Source organism: Enhydra lutris, unplaced genomic scaffold (assembly GCF_002288905.1).
Source record: "Enhydra lutris kenyoni isolate GAN:26980312 unplaced genomic scaffold, ASM228890v2 scaffoldscaffold9, whole genome shotgun sequence".
Classification (NCBI taxonomy): domain Eukaryota; kingdom Metazoa; phylum Chordata; class Mammalia; order Carnivora; family Mustelidae; genus Enhydra; species Enhydra lutris.
This window is the reverse complement of record NW_019154093.1, coordinates 45456205-45470639: the sequence shown is the minus strand read 5'-3', so window position 1 is coordinate 45470639 and position 14435 is coordinate 45456205.

Sequence of the window (14435 nt, the reverse complement as noted above, 5' to 3'; positions counted from 1 at the left end):
TTTCTAGGATGCAAGAGGAATGAAAAGTAAAGAACACCCCAAATCCCATTTGGAAAGACCGTATTCTAGGCTACTGAAAAGAGAGGCAAGAGAAGAGGTTGAATCGAAAGAGAAAATATGGTAAAATGAAAGTATGATAGATTCACATGAATACTTGTCTTTGAACAGAATTTGTCCTTTGTATACCGTATCTGAAGAGTGGGGAAGAAAGAGGATTGCATGGGGGCGCCTGGGTGGCTCAGTTGTTAAGCAACTGCCTTCAGCTCAGGTCATGATCTCAGAGTCCCGGCATCAAGCCCTGCGTTGGGCTCCCTGCTTGGCAGGAATCCTGCTTCTCCTCTCCTACTCCCCCTGCTGCTTGTGTTCCCTGTCTCACTGTGTCTCTCTCTGTCAAATAAACAAATAAAATCTTTTTTTAGAAAAGAAAAGAAAGAAGAGGATAGCATGGATGTTTAAGGAAGCCGTAGTGGACCTGCCTAGACCAGCCTGGGGTGGAAAGGAATAATTTAAACCTTTACTCATCATTCTTGCCTACACTCACAGTCAAGTCTCAGAGGGTTTTCCAGACATAAACTACACCAAACAGTTAGCTCACAAACATTTCTGCCTTGGGATTTTAATGTATATTTCATCTAGTATGTATTTGTTTGGAATTTGCCGTACTCACCAAAGTGAATACATCAGAAGGTTAAAGGTCTGGTTAGTGAAAATTGCTTAGGTTCCCTGCTTTTATCAGGACCAATATGAAAGTGTTGTGATGTCACCACCCAAACAACGTAGTGAGAACCTGCTCATGGTTTTCCCTCCTATTTCTGACTCTAAGTCAAAACAGAAGTCATTATTCTGTTCATATGGAAGGCATCAACACTCAAAGGCTGAATGATCAAAGAATGACCAACAACAACAACAACAAAAGTGAGATTCAGCCCCTAAGGCACTGTCCATCAGAATTACTTAAGTAATCCTGAGGACATAAAAACTAGCAAATGCTATATTAATCATCAATATTGTATTTCTGGAGAAACTGTAAATTAATTACATCATAAAAGACTTGAAGAATGCAGAGGTAGTGATTTCCTTCATCGCCCACTCAACTCACCTTTTTGGACTCTTCAGAGGACAAATGTATCTTGGAAGATGACAGTGGATTTTCTAAATTTAAACAGGTGTTGGCTCCAAACACAAGGACTGTTCCAGAAATTGTTTCCTTACTGAAGCAAATCAACACATCTTCTGGTATTCAGCTACTGATCTATCAATATTTTCTTTTCTGTATACCTGCTTGTAAAGACCATCAAAAGAAAATTTTTTTTCAGTTGGCAAAGCCAGCAATACACCTTTACAGCCCTATCTTAAGCATCGGCCTTTGGCTCCGGTCATGATCCCAGGATCCTGGGATTGAGTCCCACATTGGGCTCCCTGCTCACGGGGGAGCCTGTTTCTCCCTCTGCCTCTGCTTCTCTCTCTCCTTGTCTCCCATGAATAAATAAATATTTTTTTTTAAAAAAGGAGGAAACAAAATTGGAGAATTGATAAAATACAGGTTGGGGAGAGGAGTAATAGGTAGACAGGTATCTCCACATGGACACAAGGTGTGTAAACGTCTGCATCCCCTTGGCAGAGGATATTTTTTTTTTTTTAAAGATTTTATTTATTTATTTGACAGAGAGAGATCACAAGTAGACAGAGAGGCAGGCAGAGAGAGAGAGAGAGAGAAGCAGGCTCCCTGCTGAGCAGTGAGCCCGATGCGGGACTCGATCCCAGGACCCCGAGATCATGACCCGAGCCGAAGGCAGCGGCTTAACCCACTGAGCCACCCAGGCGCCCGGCAGAGGATATTTTTAATGACATGAGCAAGATGACCCATTCTGGGGATCTCAGGCAATCTCTATCTCCATTGGGCACGTAAAAAAGAAAGATGAAGTTTTCGCATGGACCTTCTTGTTCTGTGCTTATCTGAATTTGTTTTTCTTGGTAACTTTTGTGTGAAATATGACTATATTATTAACCTTTTCAAAAAAAGCTTTTCATTTTAGAAAGCTTAATTATAATTAATATACAGTCCATTTATTTCTGCTTCTATTTTTATTGTTTCCTTCTGTTCTCTTTGTGTTTGCTCTTTTTCCAATTTCTTGAATTGAATGCTAATCTTGTCTGTTTAAAACCTGTCTTGTTTCCTACTGGCTCTATTTAAAGCTATCTATCCCCATCAAAGTTAGTCCTTCTTCAGCTTTGCCCCACAGGTCTTAACATGCGGTATTTTCACTATCATTCTGTGCTAAGTATTTCTTAATTTCCTATATAGTATCTTTTCTAATCCAAGAATTATTTTATAATAGATAAATAATAAAATAATTATGTAGTTCTAAACATAAGACGGGAGTTTTGTTTTGTTTTTGAGCTGTCCTTTTGTTGATAATTTTCAATTTTATTACAATGAGATCGGAGAACAAAGCTGCTATTATTCATTTGAAATTTGTTGAAACTTCCATTGTGGTCTAATACAAGATACACTTTTTTAAAAGATTTTATTTAATTATCTGTCAGAGGCAGAAAGAGGGAGCACAAGCAGGAGGAGAGGGAGGCAGAGGGAGAAGCAGGCTCCCTGCTGAGCAAGGAGCTCGATGGGAGAATTCATCCCAGAACCTCAGGATCATGACCTGAGCCGAAGGCAGACGCTTAACCACCTGAGCCACCCAGGAGTCCCGAGATACATTTTTATAACAGTTTTTGATTGCTCAAGAATATATACTCTATGCTGATTAAGTGTATAGTCTTCAATTTATCTAATAGAATAAACATTAATTGCATTTTAATCTATAAAAATTTTCCTTTTTTTCTTTTGACTGCTTAGTTTCTAAGATTATATGATAATCTCCACCTCTAATTGTTGATTTATCTGTTTCTCTGTAAAATTCTGACACTTAATGCTTTATACATTCTAACAAGGCATTTTAGTACAGATGTGTTCATGATAGTATATCTTCTTCCTCTAATTTCCCTTTTACCTGTACATAAAGTATATCATTAGAAATACGGTATTTTGTTGCCTTAAGTTCTATTTTGTCAGTTATTAAACTGCTTACCCCACCTCTATTCTGACCTGTGGTTGACTACTCTCTTTTCTCAATCCTTCTATCTTTCTGTGTTATTTGTGTTGGATGAAGATCACATATTCTTAGTTCTTGTTTTCTTAATCCAATCTGAGATCCTAGGTTTTTAATTGATGATCTTAAATCAATTGTTCTTATTTTATATTCAGATATATTTCAGCCACCTTATTTCATATTTCTTTTTATTGTTTTCTCCCTCTTTTCTCCCCTTCCATGATTTCCATTTGGACAGAACTACTTTCCTTCTGTTGGTTTAAAAGGTAAGCATCTGATGAGCACCGAGAAATGGACAGAATTGTTGAATCATTACACTGTGAAACTAACATAACACTGTATGTTAACTACACTTGAATTTTAAAAAAGGAAAAAAAAGTAAACATGATTTTTGTTCTTATGGCTATTGCTTTTACTGGAAGAATTATTTATTAACCCTTATTGATTTCTTAAAGTTATCAACATTGATATCTTTCCCTCCAACAAATGTCCTGGTTCATTGTGTTGTACTTCCACTTTTTTTATTTCTTTGATGCAGGATTTTATTTTTTATATTAAAACTACATGTTATTTTATTACTCTTAACTCCCAAAGCTCTTCTGATTTGAAGGTTTTCTCTAAGAGAGATTGGTGGGGGGTTGTGCAACAAGGCCTTAAGTGCTGAGAGTATTTTTTATTATATTTTCATATTTGAATGACAATTTAGTTGGATAAAACCAAATTTTAATTCAAAGTTACTTTCCTTCAATGCCTTAAAATTATTTATTCCTTTATACATATATGTGTGTATTGAGAAAAGTGGTGTCAATCTGGTCCATTTTCCTTAGTGGGGAATCTCTTTCTGGAAGCTTTTAGAATTTTCTCTTCATCTTAATGTCCCTATATTTTGATATTAAATTTCCAAATGTGAATATTCCTTTCTCTATCCTGTTTGGTCCTATACGAGCCTTTTCACACTGGGATTTTTTTTTATCTTTAAACGTGAGAGATTAAACCATATTGTTTGTTCAAGTATTTATTCTCTATTTTTCCCCTCCTTTATTAAATCCTATCAACAGGTGCAATCCTATTTGCACTTCTCCAGTCATATTTCTTGGTCTTTTTTTTTTTTTTCTCTTTATTCTATCTTGTTCCCCTTGGGTAAGTTCTTCAATCTTATCTTCATTAATTCATTCTTCTGCTATGTCCTTTCTGATACCTATCCCAGTGCTCATATACTGTATTTCAATATCACATTCTTCATTCTGAATATTTCCCCTTAGTTCCTATTTATAACTTCTCATTCCTGCTTTGTATTACTAATAAGTATTCTTATCACGCATACTTTAAATTCTTGGTACATTTTGTTACAATAATACTGCTTCAGATGATATATGGTGTTCAGTTTATTGTCTTTCATGTATAATAGCTCTACTTTTCAGGGTTCTAGTATCTTTGTTTTGTTTTGTGTGCTTGTGAACAGAAGAGCATTAGCTCTTCCATCCGGAATTGTGTCATGAGAATGGCTTGAGGGCCAGGCTTAGTTTGTCAGTCCCAGTGAGTTAAGTGAGAGGACGGGAATATAAAAGGCTCTAGGCACCAGAAAACCTCACCTAACCCTCCCTTTTACTGTCACTGCACAGGTAGATCCTCTGCTTAGGTTTCACCCTTAATACTCAAAAATGCCACTGAAGGGAAGAAGTCTTCCTACATTGTAACTTCATCATCCCTGGGCCTTTGGAGGGAAAAGAAATGGAGCAATGAAGGCCCAAGGGCAGCTGGTCTCTTCATGGCTGCTTTCAGCCACATCCCACCCCAAAAGAGCTTTTGTGCTGCTCTTTTATTATCCCTGGGCAGCCGCTGCCAATTTCTGTCATAAAGGAATGAACACTGATTATCCCAAGGAAATAGGGAAGAAGCAAGATCACAACTTGTAAACTTCCCTCTATCCTCTCACTGCCTCTGATAGCCTGCGACCTGAGGCTCCAGCCACCACACTCACCAGTTCAAATAGCCTTAGTCCCACTCCCTCTTCATGGCTGATTTCCCTATCTTGACAGCAACCAAAACACAGGTCTAATTCCTTCTGGAAGCCTTGTGCCTCACACACATGTTATTCTTGATCATCATCCAAGATACAATTCACTCTGGTCAGCTTTCCTTTCCCACAGTTTCATTCCCATTTCACTTTGGACTGCTTTCCTCTAAACCAACCATAATGTTCCTCTTTCTCTAAAAGAAAGAGGAACATTATTTATTGTGTCTCAGAGAAGCTCCTCTCAGAGTAAAAATACCTTTACAACAACCTCGATTTCTTCCAACACCTTGCCTACACTGAAACTTGGATGCACCACAAGTACAGAGCCTCCCCAAAAGCCCATCGAGAGACAAATGCCCATTTTGCCATATATACCAGGCATGGCTTTGGAGATCAGTCTTTTCCTTATTCTCCAAGGCTTCCATCCGGATTTCTGTTCCCCCTCCTTCAAGTAAAAATCCATGCTCCTTTAAGAATCATGCCTCTCTCATTCCTCATCATTGTTTTTACCAGTCTCGATCCACACCTCCCTGATTAACCAAATACACTGGCAAACAATTCAGACTACCTACCCCTCTCTTGCCATCATCCTGGGTCATGGCAGTCCATTCATCACACTGTCTTTGTAATACCTTTGTCTTCTCAACTACAATGCCTTCAACCAATGCCACTTCAGCTACTATTCCAGTATTAATAATAACAAAAATCATGTTCATTTATTAAGTACTTACTATTTTCCAGAAAATATCCTTTCTGTTTTATGTGATAGTCTTATTTAGTCCTGACAGCATTACTATGAATTAAGTACCATTATTGATTATATCCATTTTCTAAATGAAAAAACTGAGGTTTGAGAGTTTAGGTAACTTGTCCAAGGTTGGTCAAACAGTTCACAATTAAAAGAGCCGATATTCAAGTAGGAAATGAAGAAAGGATTGTTGAAAATTTTAAAATTTAAAGTATATAAATTTTGATTATATTACCTATACTTTCCTCCCTTTGGCACTAAAAAAAAAAAAAAAAAAGGTAAGACTTGATATGCCAATAATATGGAAGCTGCTGATCAAAAGCAACTGGGTAAGTTATTAAGTTGGCAAATGAAGTGAATCATTTAAAAAAGTATAAAATGCAATCCATCTGTCTTAATCTTTGTTTAAAAATATAGTTCTTTTGTTAGAAATTCCTGGTGCTGGGACGCCTGGGTGGCTCAGTTGGTTAGGCAGCTGCCTTTGGCTCAGGTCATGATCCCAGCGTCCTGGGATTAAGTCCCACATCGGGCTCCTTGCTCGTCAGGGAGCCTGCTTCTCCCTCTGCCTCTGCCTGCCATTCTGTCTGCCTGTGCTCGCTCTCTCTCCCTCTCTCTCTCTGACAAATAAATAAATAAAATCTTAAAAAAAAAAAAAAAGAAATTCCTGGTGCTGACAGTTATTACCAGAATATTTATGAAAGTTGAATGAAGTTGGTCTCAAGATAGTTTAAACAACCTAGCTAATGTGCTGAAAAAGAAAATAGATGTCTTACAAACCCTGATTCATGAGACTACTCTAAGATACCTTGCCTTTACTTCTTTTTTCAAAAATAGCAATATCTAATCTTATTCTATGAATTAACATTTTATTAGTTTTCATGCATTATCTAATAACCACATCTACATATTTATACACAGAGGCATGAAGAACTAGAACAAGAAAATTATTAGTATCTCCTGCTTTGAAGATGTCCAACTAAGTTCTAAATGTCTTCCAGCTTCATCAAGCATTAATTGTAAAATAGTAAAACATAAAAATGATCCTAAACTTGAATGATCACTGTAGAGAGATTGTAACACTGTTAGAAATGAAAAATGACTCATTTTGAGATTTAGAAAGGAGGTTAATATGCAAGTAAAAGAAGATTTTGTCAGAATTCATCACTTACTCATAGAATTCAGTTTTTTACATTACCCTACCTAACGTTTATTCCTTCTTCCTTAATTAAGGTGATAACAAAACCAATGAAGTTTAAAATCACAGCAGTTTACTTTTAGTCAAGAATAAAATGGAAAAAATTTTAATTGCTTCCAATTGCTTTTTTTTTATCTTTCTTTCACCCCTAAAGTTGCAGAATATATCAAGTATCTGGGGAATGTTTCGGAATTCATTACACAGGATCCAAAATGGTCACGCTTTCCCCCACCAATCCTGGCTGCAGCATATAGAGTTTGTGCCTAGACAGACATACTTTTGAGTTACTATTTCCCATAAAGAGAGGCATGTGGAACCAGACAGCCTTCCATATTGACTAAATTGCCCCCATCCACAAGTTTCCAGAGGATTCTATTGTGGCTTCATTTAGAACACTACACATTTCAGATAACACCTCACTGTTGCCACCTAGGCTGTTTCATTGAAGGAAAGTGACTTATGCATTGACCATATTACACAAATGCAACTCAACTGCTCAAGCCAGCCCATAATTTTTTTCCCAAAAGTCAGATGGACAAAAATTGAAAGGGTTTGTGGTCAACACTCTCCCACCAACCAAGGAAATTCTACAGAATGTGTTGCAAGGAGAAAAAAAAATGATCCCAGGTTTAAGTTTGAGATGTAAGAAGGGATGATGAATAAAGAAATTGGGAAATAGGGGTGCTTGGGTGGCTCAGTCGGTGAAGTGTCTGCCTTTGGCTCAGGTCTTGATCCCAGAGTCCTTGGATCCAGCCCTGCATCAGGCTTCCTGCTCAGCAGAGAGTCTGCTTCTCCCTCTCCCTCTGCCTCTTCCCCCTGGCTTGTGCTCTATCTCTCTCTCTCTTGCACACTCATTCTTTCTCTCTCAAATAAATAAATAATCATAGAAAGAAAGAAGAGAGAAATAAATAAATTAGAAAATATATGAGAAATTAGAATAAGCATTGATTGCATAAATCAACAGTATAAGTGTCTAAAACAATAGCAATAGTGTTTAGTGTTTAAAAAAAAAGATAGAACTAAAATACTGCACAAAAATAGCATATAAAATTATAGAGGCATAATTGAGTTAATGTGTTTAAGGTTATATTATTCACAAGATAGTTCTTTTAATGATCAACTTTAGACTTGTTAAGTATGCATCTTAAAATGTTTTGGGTAAACACTAAATGAATAGAAATAGAGTGTATAACTTCCAAACTAATGTAAGGAGGAGAAGATGATATGAGAGGAAAAGGAAACTAAAGAGAGCAGACTGTGTGTTCCAACAGTTAACCCACACAGACCAGTACATCAAATTAAGAATGTACATTACTGCATAGCCCATGATCTAGAAGTTCCCAGTCTAGTAACATACATTCGAAAACCCCTTGCACCTGTGCACCAGGAGAAATTTACAAAACATAAGGGAAGTTTCCCCCCACCCCAAGGTCCTTGCTCTAGTCCCTCTGCCTGGAACATAGTTTTTTCTGTCATCTCCAAGTCTGTTTTCAACCATTCATATTCTTAATGAGATCTTCTCTGATCACCCTAAAATCTCAATTCCATTCCAAATACAAACTCCTTATCATTGTCTCTGCTTTGTCTCTATCACATTTAGCACATTCTCACAAATCATATTAACTTACTTTTTTTCCTGTGTCTTCCAACTAGAATATAAGTTCAATAAGAGTTAGGATTTCTGTCTCTTTTGCTCCCTGAGGTATACCCAGAATCTAGAACAGTGCCTTGCATAGAGTGGGCATTCCACAGAAATAATAGTCTTGCTTAATTCAGCAGAGGGGAAAAAAAGCAAATAACCCCAATGTCCAGCAACATGGAACTGAAGGCGGTGTTTGTATTTATACAAAGCCATATTATGCAAAAGTGAAAATAAATAAATTGCATGTATCAACATGAATGAATTTCAAGAACAGATTGTTGAGCAAAAAGCAAGTCACCAAAAGATACATAGAGGAGGACTCCTTTTATATAAAGTTCAAAAGTGTGTAATGTAAACCACATCTTCTTTAAAGATACATGAGCATTCGGGCGTCTGGGTGGCTCAGGGGGTTAAAGCCTCTGCCTTCGGCTCAGGTCATGATCCCAGGGTCCTGGGATCGAGCCCTGCATCAGGCTCTCTGCTTAGCGGGGAGCCTGCTTCCTCCTCCCTCTCTGCCTGCCTCTCTGCCTATTTGTGATTTCTGTCAAATAAATAAAATCTTTAAAAAAAAAAAGATACATGAGCATCTGCTAGAACTATAGACAAAAGCAAGAGAATGAAAACTCAAAATCAAGATACTGATCATGTCTGGGTGCTGAGAGAGAAGGTAGGGAGAGATGGAAGTACATAAGTTCTACGTATTAAGCTGAATGTTAAGTACACAGCTATTTGCTCTACCATTGTTTTTTGTATTATTTCCTATAAATTAAATACATAATAAAAACCAACCAATTTTAAAGGGCAGCACAGCTTTGGCTGTTGTCTCTCAATGGTTTTCTGCTTCTCTGGCCACTGAGATATAAAACATGTTTTATGTTTCCCATGCTGATGAGTAGACAGGAGTCTACCAGGCACCATCAAACAAGTAGCCCCAAGGGCTACACTTGGGGCCAGAAAGTAATAAGCCTCGGCTCAGCTTAAGCCTTGTCGTCTAAGAGAGTATATGGAAAGCCCCACATTTGGGGAGGGGGTAAGAAAATGGTTCTTTGATATTTAATCTTGTCAAATCAGTCTATATTCTTTTCTTTCTTGATGAGTCAAGGCAGGATTTTTCCTCAGATAACAAAAAGAAAAATTCCCAAACACACACCTACACACATAGTGATTCAAAGGGGCACACGCACCCTAATGTTTATAGAAGCAATATCCGCAATGGCTAAAATATGGAAAGAGCCCAGATGTCCATTAAAGATGAACGGATAAAGAAGATGTGGTGTATATACAATGGAATATTACTTAGCTATTGAAAAGAGTGAAATCTTACCATTTGCAATGACATGGATAGAACTAGAGGTTATTATGCTAAGTGAAATAACTCAGAGAAAGACAAATACCATATAATTTCACTCATATGTGGAATTTAAGAAACAAAACTAATGAACATAGGGGAAGGGAAGGAAAAAAATAAAATAAGATAAAAACAGAGAGAGAGGCAAAGCATAAGAGACTCTTAACTCTAGGAAACAAACTGAAGGTTGCTGGAGGGTTGTGGGTGGGGGAAAAGATAATTGGGTAACAGGCATAGAGGAGGGCACTTGATGTAATGAGTACTGGATGTTAAATGCATCTGATGAGCCACTAAATTCTACCCCTGATATAATAATATAGTATATGTTAACTAAATTGAATTCAAATTAAAAAATTTTTTAAAGAAAAATACTAAGCACAAAAAAACCCTACACATAAATATTTATAACACAATGCCATGACTATAGTATCTAACCTCCAACAAACCATTGATTAGAAATTCAAGTCACTATGACTGAACTGTCCATGGTCCATGCCATGAGTACATTCAGTCAATGGCATATATTCTACTTCACTTTCCACCACAAAGCAATTCCTGATGATGCTGTAAGGAATAGACATAAGTCTCACATCCTTATAACATGTTGCCAGCTTGGAACTAAATTTTATAATATTATAATAAATATAAATCATGACCACTCAAAGAGCCATATCATTGAACTAATTTTGACCATTCTGCATTAAACCTTTGAAGATTATTCTCAACACAGAAAAATAAACAATTTCTTGATGTTATACTTGTCATAGGTACCATACCTAAAAGTTCTTCAGTCACACTACATTTTCCTCAATACCAAGATAAATATAGACAACTTGGTAATATCATCTATATCTGTGTTCTCATCAGCCACAATTTAAAAACTCTACAAATGCTCCACACTGAGAAGCAGTATTTCTAGCAGGCTTCTATCTATAAAATGCTTGCCTTTGTTTAGGACACAGTTTCTGCTACACTTATTGATTATCTTATAAGTAAAATCTTATAAAATCTTTACCACCTTCAAAAAATTTGGATAACTGATCGATTATTCCAACTAACACACATTGCATTTTAAAGCATCTGCACCTGTTTTATTCACATTCCAAAAGAAATCCTACTGGTATGTCAGTTCCTTTATCAGATCATTAGGTTTTTCTTTTTTATCAATCATCTTTATCTTGTATCAGTCACAGCCCTAGAATGGTTTACTTCCTAATGACCTTTAAAGTTGTATTCTTTCAAAACAGACATATCTTTATATTAGAGCCTAGATGTCCATCAACAGATGAATGGATAAAGAAGATAGATAGATAGCTAGATAGATACATAGATACAAAGATACAAAGATAGATACATAAATAGATAGATAATGGAATACTATGCAGTCATCAAAAAACTGACATCTTGCCATTTGCAATGTCATGGATGGAACTAGAGGCTATTATACTAAGCAAAATAAGTCGATCAGAGAAAAACAAGTATCATATGTTGTCACTGATATGAAGAATTTGAGAAACAAGACAGAGGATCATAGGGGAAGGGAGGGGAAAAATGAAACAAGAGGAAACCAGAGAGGGAGACAAACCATAAAAGATTCTTAATCTCAGGAAACAAACTGAGGGTTGCTGGAGGAGAGGAGGGTAGGAGGGATGGGGTGGCTGGGTGATAGACATTGGGGAGGGTATGTGCTATGGTGAGTGCTGTGAATTGTGTAAGACTGATGAATCACAGACCTATACCCTTGAAATAAATAATACATTATATGTTAATTTTAAAAAGAAACAAAAATATAAATTGTAAATTGATATAAATTCTTGATTCTAAATAAATGAACTTCAGATGGTATTAAAAAAATGAAAACATATTCTTTTTTTTTTAAAGATTTTAATTATTTATGTGACAGAGAGAGAGATCACAAGTAGGCAGAGAGGCAGGCAGGGGGGGCGAGGGAGCAGACTCCCAGCTGAGCAGAGAGCCCGATGCGGGGCTCAATCCCAGGACCCTGAGATCATGACCTGAGCCGAAGGCAGAGGCTTAACCCACTGAGCCACCCAGGTGCCCCAAAACGTATTCTTTCAAAACAGACATAGCTTTATATTAAATACCTTTCTCTTATGTGTATACACACAAAGGATTCCCTCTTGTTCTCTCCTATTTTTCTTGACATATGCAGTCTTCCATCCATCTTCTACTTTGCCCTTGATGCTAGAGAAAAGGATCCAAGAAATGTTTCACTTCTCTCCTAATAAGTGGTGACTGACACTCGGTCTCAACATCAGGGAGACCATAGATGAGGCAGAGCCTAGAGAAATTTCAGTACTAATCTCCAGTCAATAGCTGTAATGTGAATATGTGGGTCCATCATTGTCAAATATTTTGATGTTTCAAGGTACCAGAAATTCACACTTGAGGTTAAAAAAAACTCAAAATTTTTAATTTTGGCAAGTAATTCAATTTTTTAAAACTTGTATCCCTAGTTAAACAGCAGAAAATCATATCTCTGGTCCACTATCAATGCCAGTTCACTTGGAGCAGTATTTAAACAGAAAGATAAATGGAAAGAGTCATATTTTTTCCCTTTAATCTTTACACACAGTGAGACTACCATTCTTCCCTTTTTATAAACTCAATAATTTAGTCAAGCTAAAAAGAAAAATTCTATCTGAAAAAGTAGCAGAGTAAAAAATTTCTGAAAAAAACTAGTGACTGAATGGTCTAATTTTACATGGCTTTGCAGAGTGACTACTCTCTTAGGAGTTAATTAAAAGCCATTTAATGAAAAATGTAAGATATTAACATCATCTCCAATTCCAGGTCTAATGTCATTGCAATTTACATATTTTATTCATCAACATTGTCCTTTAATTTTTGATTAGGGTTATCCTTTAAAACACATTTCCATCATTTCTTTCACAATTAACCTTCATGATGTAATGGAAAAAATGCAAGGTACAAAACACAGACAGACTGTATTTAGGAAATTTATAGACACTGATGATAATACTGAGAGCCTTTTAACATTGCTTCTCAGATTAAGGCCCAAAGCTCTTAATTGACTTGCTTCCTCAGGTCAGACAGATCCAATAAAGTATGTAAAACTGTCAGTATGTAAAAATGTCAGTGCCTGCAAATGTTTTGAGGATAGAGCCAAGAAAGCACAACTTACTCATAGGAATACTACCAGCACCAATACATACTCATTTCACAAATGTTAGTTAAGCAGTTACTATGTGCCCACCAAGCTCACTATAGTAGGTGGTAGGAATAATAAAATGATTAACAAGTAGCTAGAAAGTACAGAATCGCTATGTTAGTCAGCATGGTACTAAATAACTGTATAATAACTTACAGCTATATAATACTATTATAAGAAGGTTAATTTGAATCACAAAACCAAAGCATAACCTATAATAAACATCCCTACAGTCTCTCTACATTTTCCACTTGAACATTTGCAAGTTTCAAGTGTATAGAAATGATATCCTGGGGATGCCTGGGTGACTCAGTCAATTAAGCATCTGCCTTCAGCTCAGGTCATAATCCCAGGTCCTGGGACTGAGTCCCACATCCAACTCCTTGCTCAGTGAGGACCCAGCTTCTCCCTCCACCTGCTGCTCCCCCTTCTTGTGCTCTATCTGACAAATAAATAAATGAAATCTTTAAAAAAAAAATCTTAAGAAAAAATGATATCCCATTAATAGCATTATTGTGCATTATTATATCAAATATTTGAAAGCTCTTGGGATTCTTTATTTAATCAATTGGTTGCAGAGTCAGCTGGCATATTATTAACCAACTTCTCTACTCTGCCTCATTAAAAATGCTTGTGTGCAGAAAACAAGCACTAAACTTGAAACAGCTCCATGAGATATTTTATCTTAATAAAAAAGAGATACCTGTGTATACATACAAAAACATACACACACACATACTTTGTATGTATATCTTAACTGTCCACTGAAAAAGCCTAGAAACTGCTCGACACTGTAGTAAAATTCCTATGAATGAAATTAATTCCCATTAAAAGAAGCCAGAATTTCTTGAAGAAATTGTTGATGCCAAGTCTGGGACAGAAACTGTACAAGAATAACCTGGAATATCTTACAATTAACATACCAGAGAGCAAAGAAGCTATAAACAGGACTCAAGAACCAATCTGAAGAGGTATCACTGGTCAATGATGGGGCAATTTGAGCTTCAATAAGGAAAATAATTGCAAGTTCCAGCTCAAGATGATGATGTAGGAAGACTCTGAACCTCACCTCCTCCACAGAACACACCAAAATACACCTATTAATAGAGAATTTCCTCCTGAAGAAGAACTGAGGGCTGACTGAACAGCTATTGAACAACAAAAGACAAAGAGAATGGCAAGAGA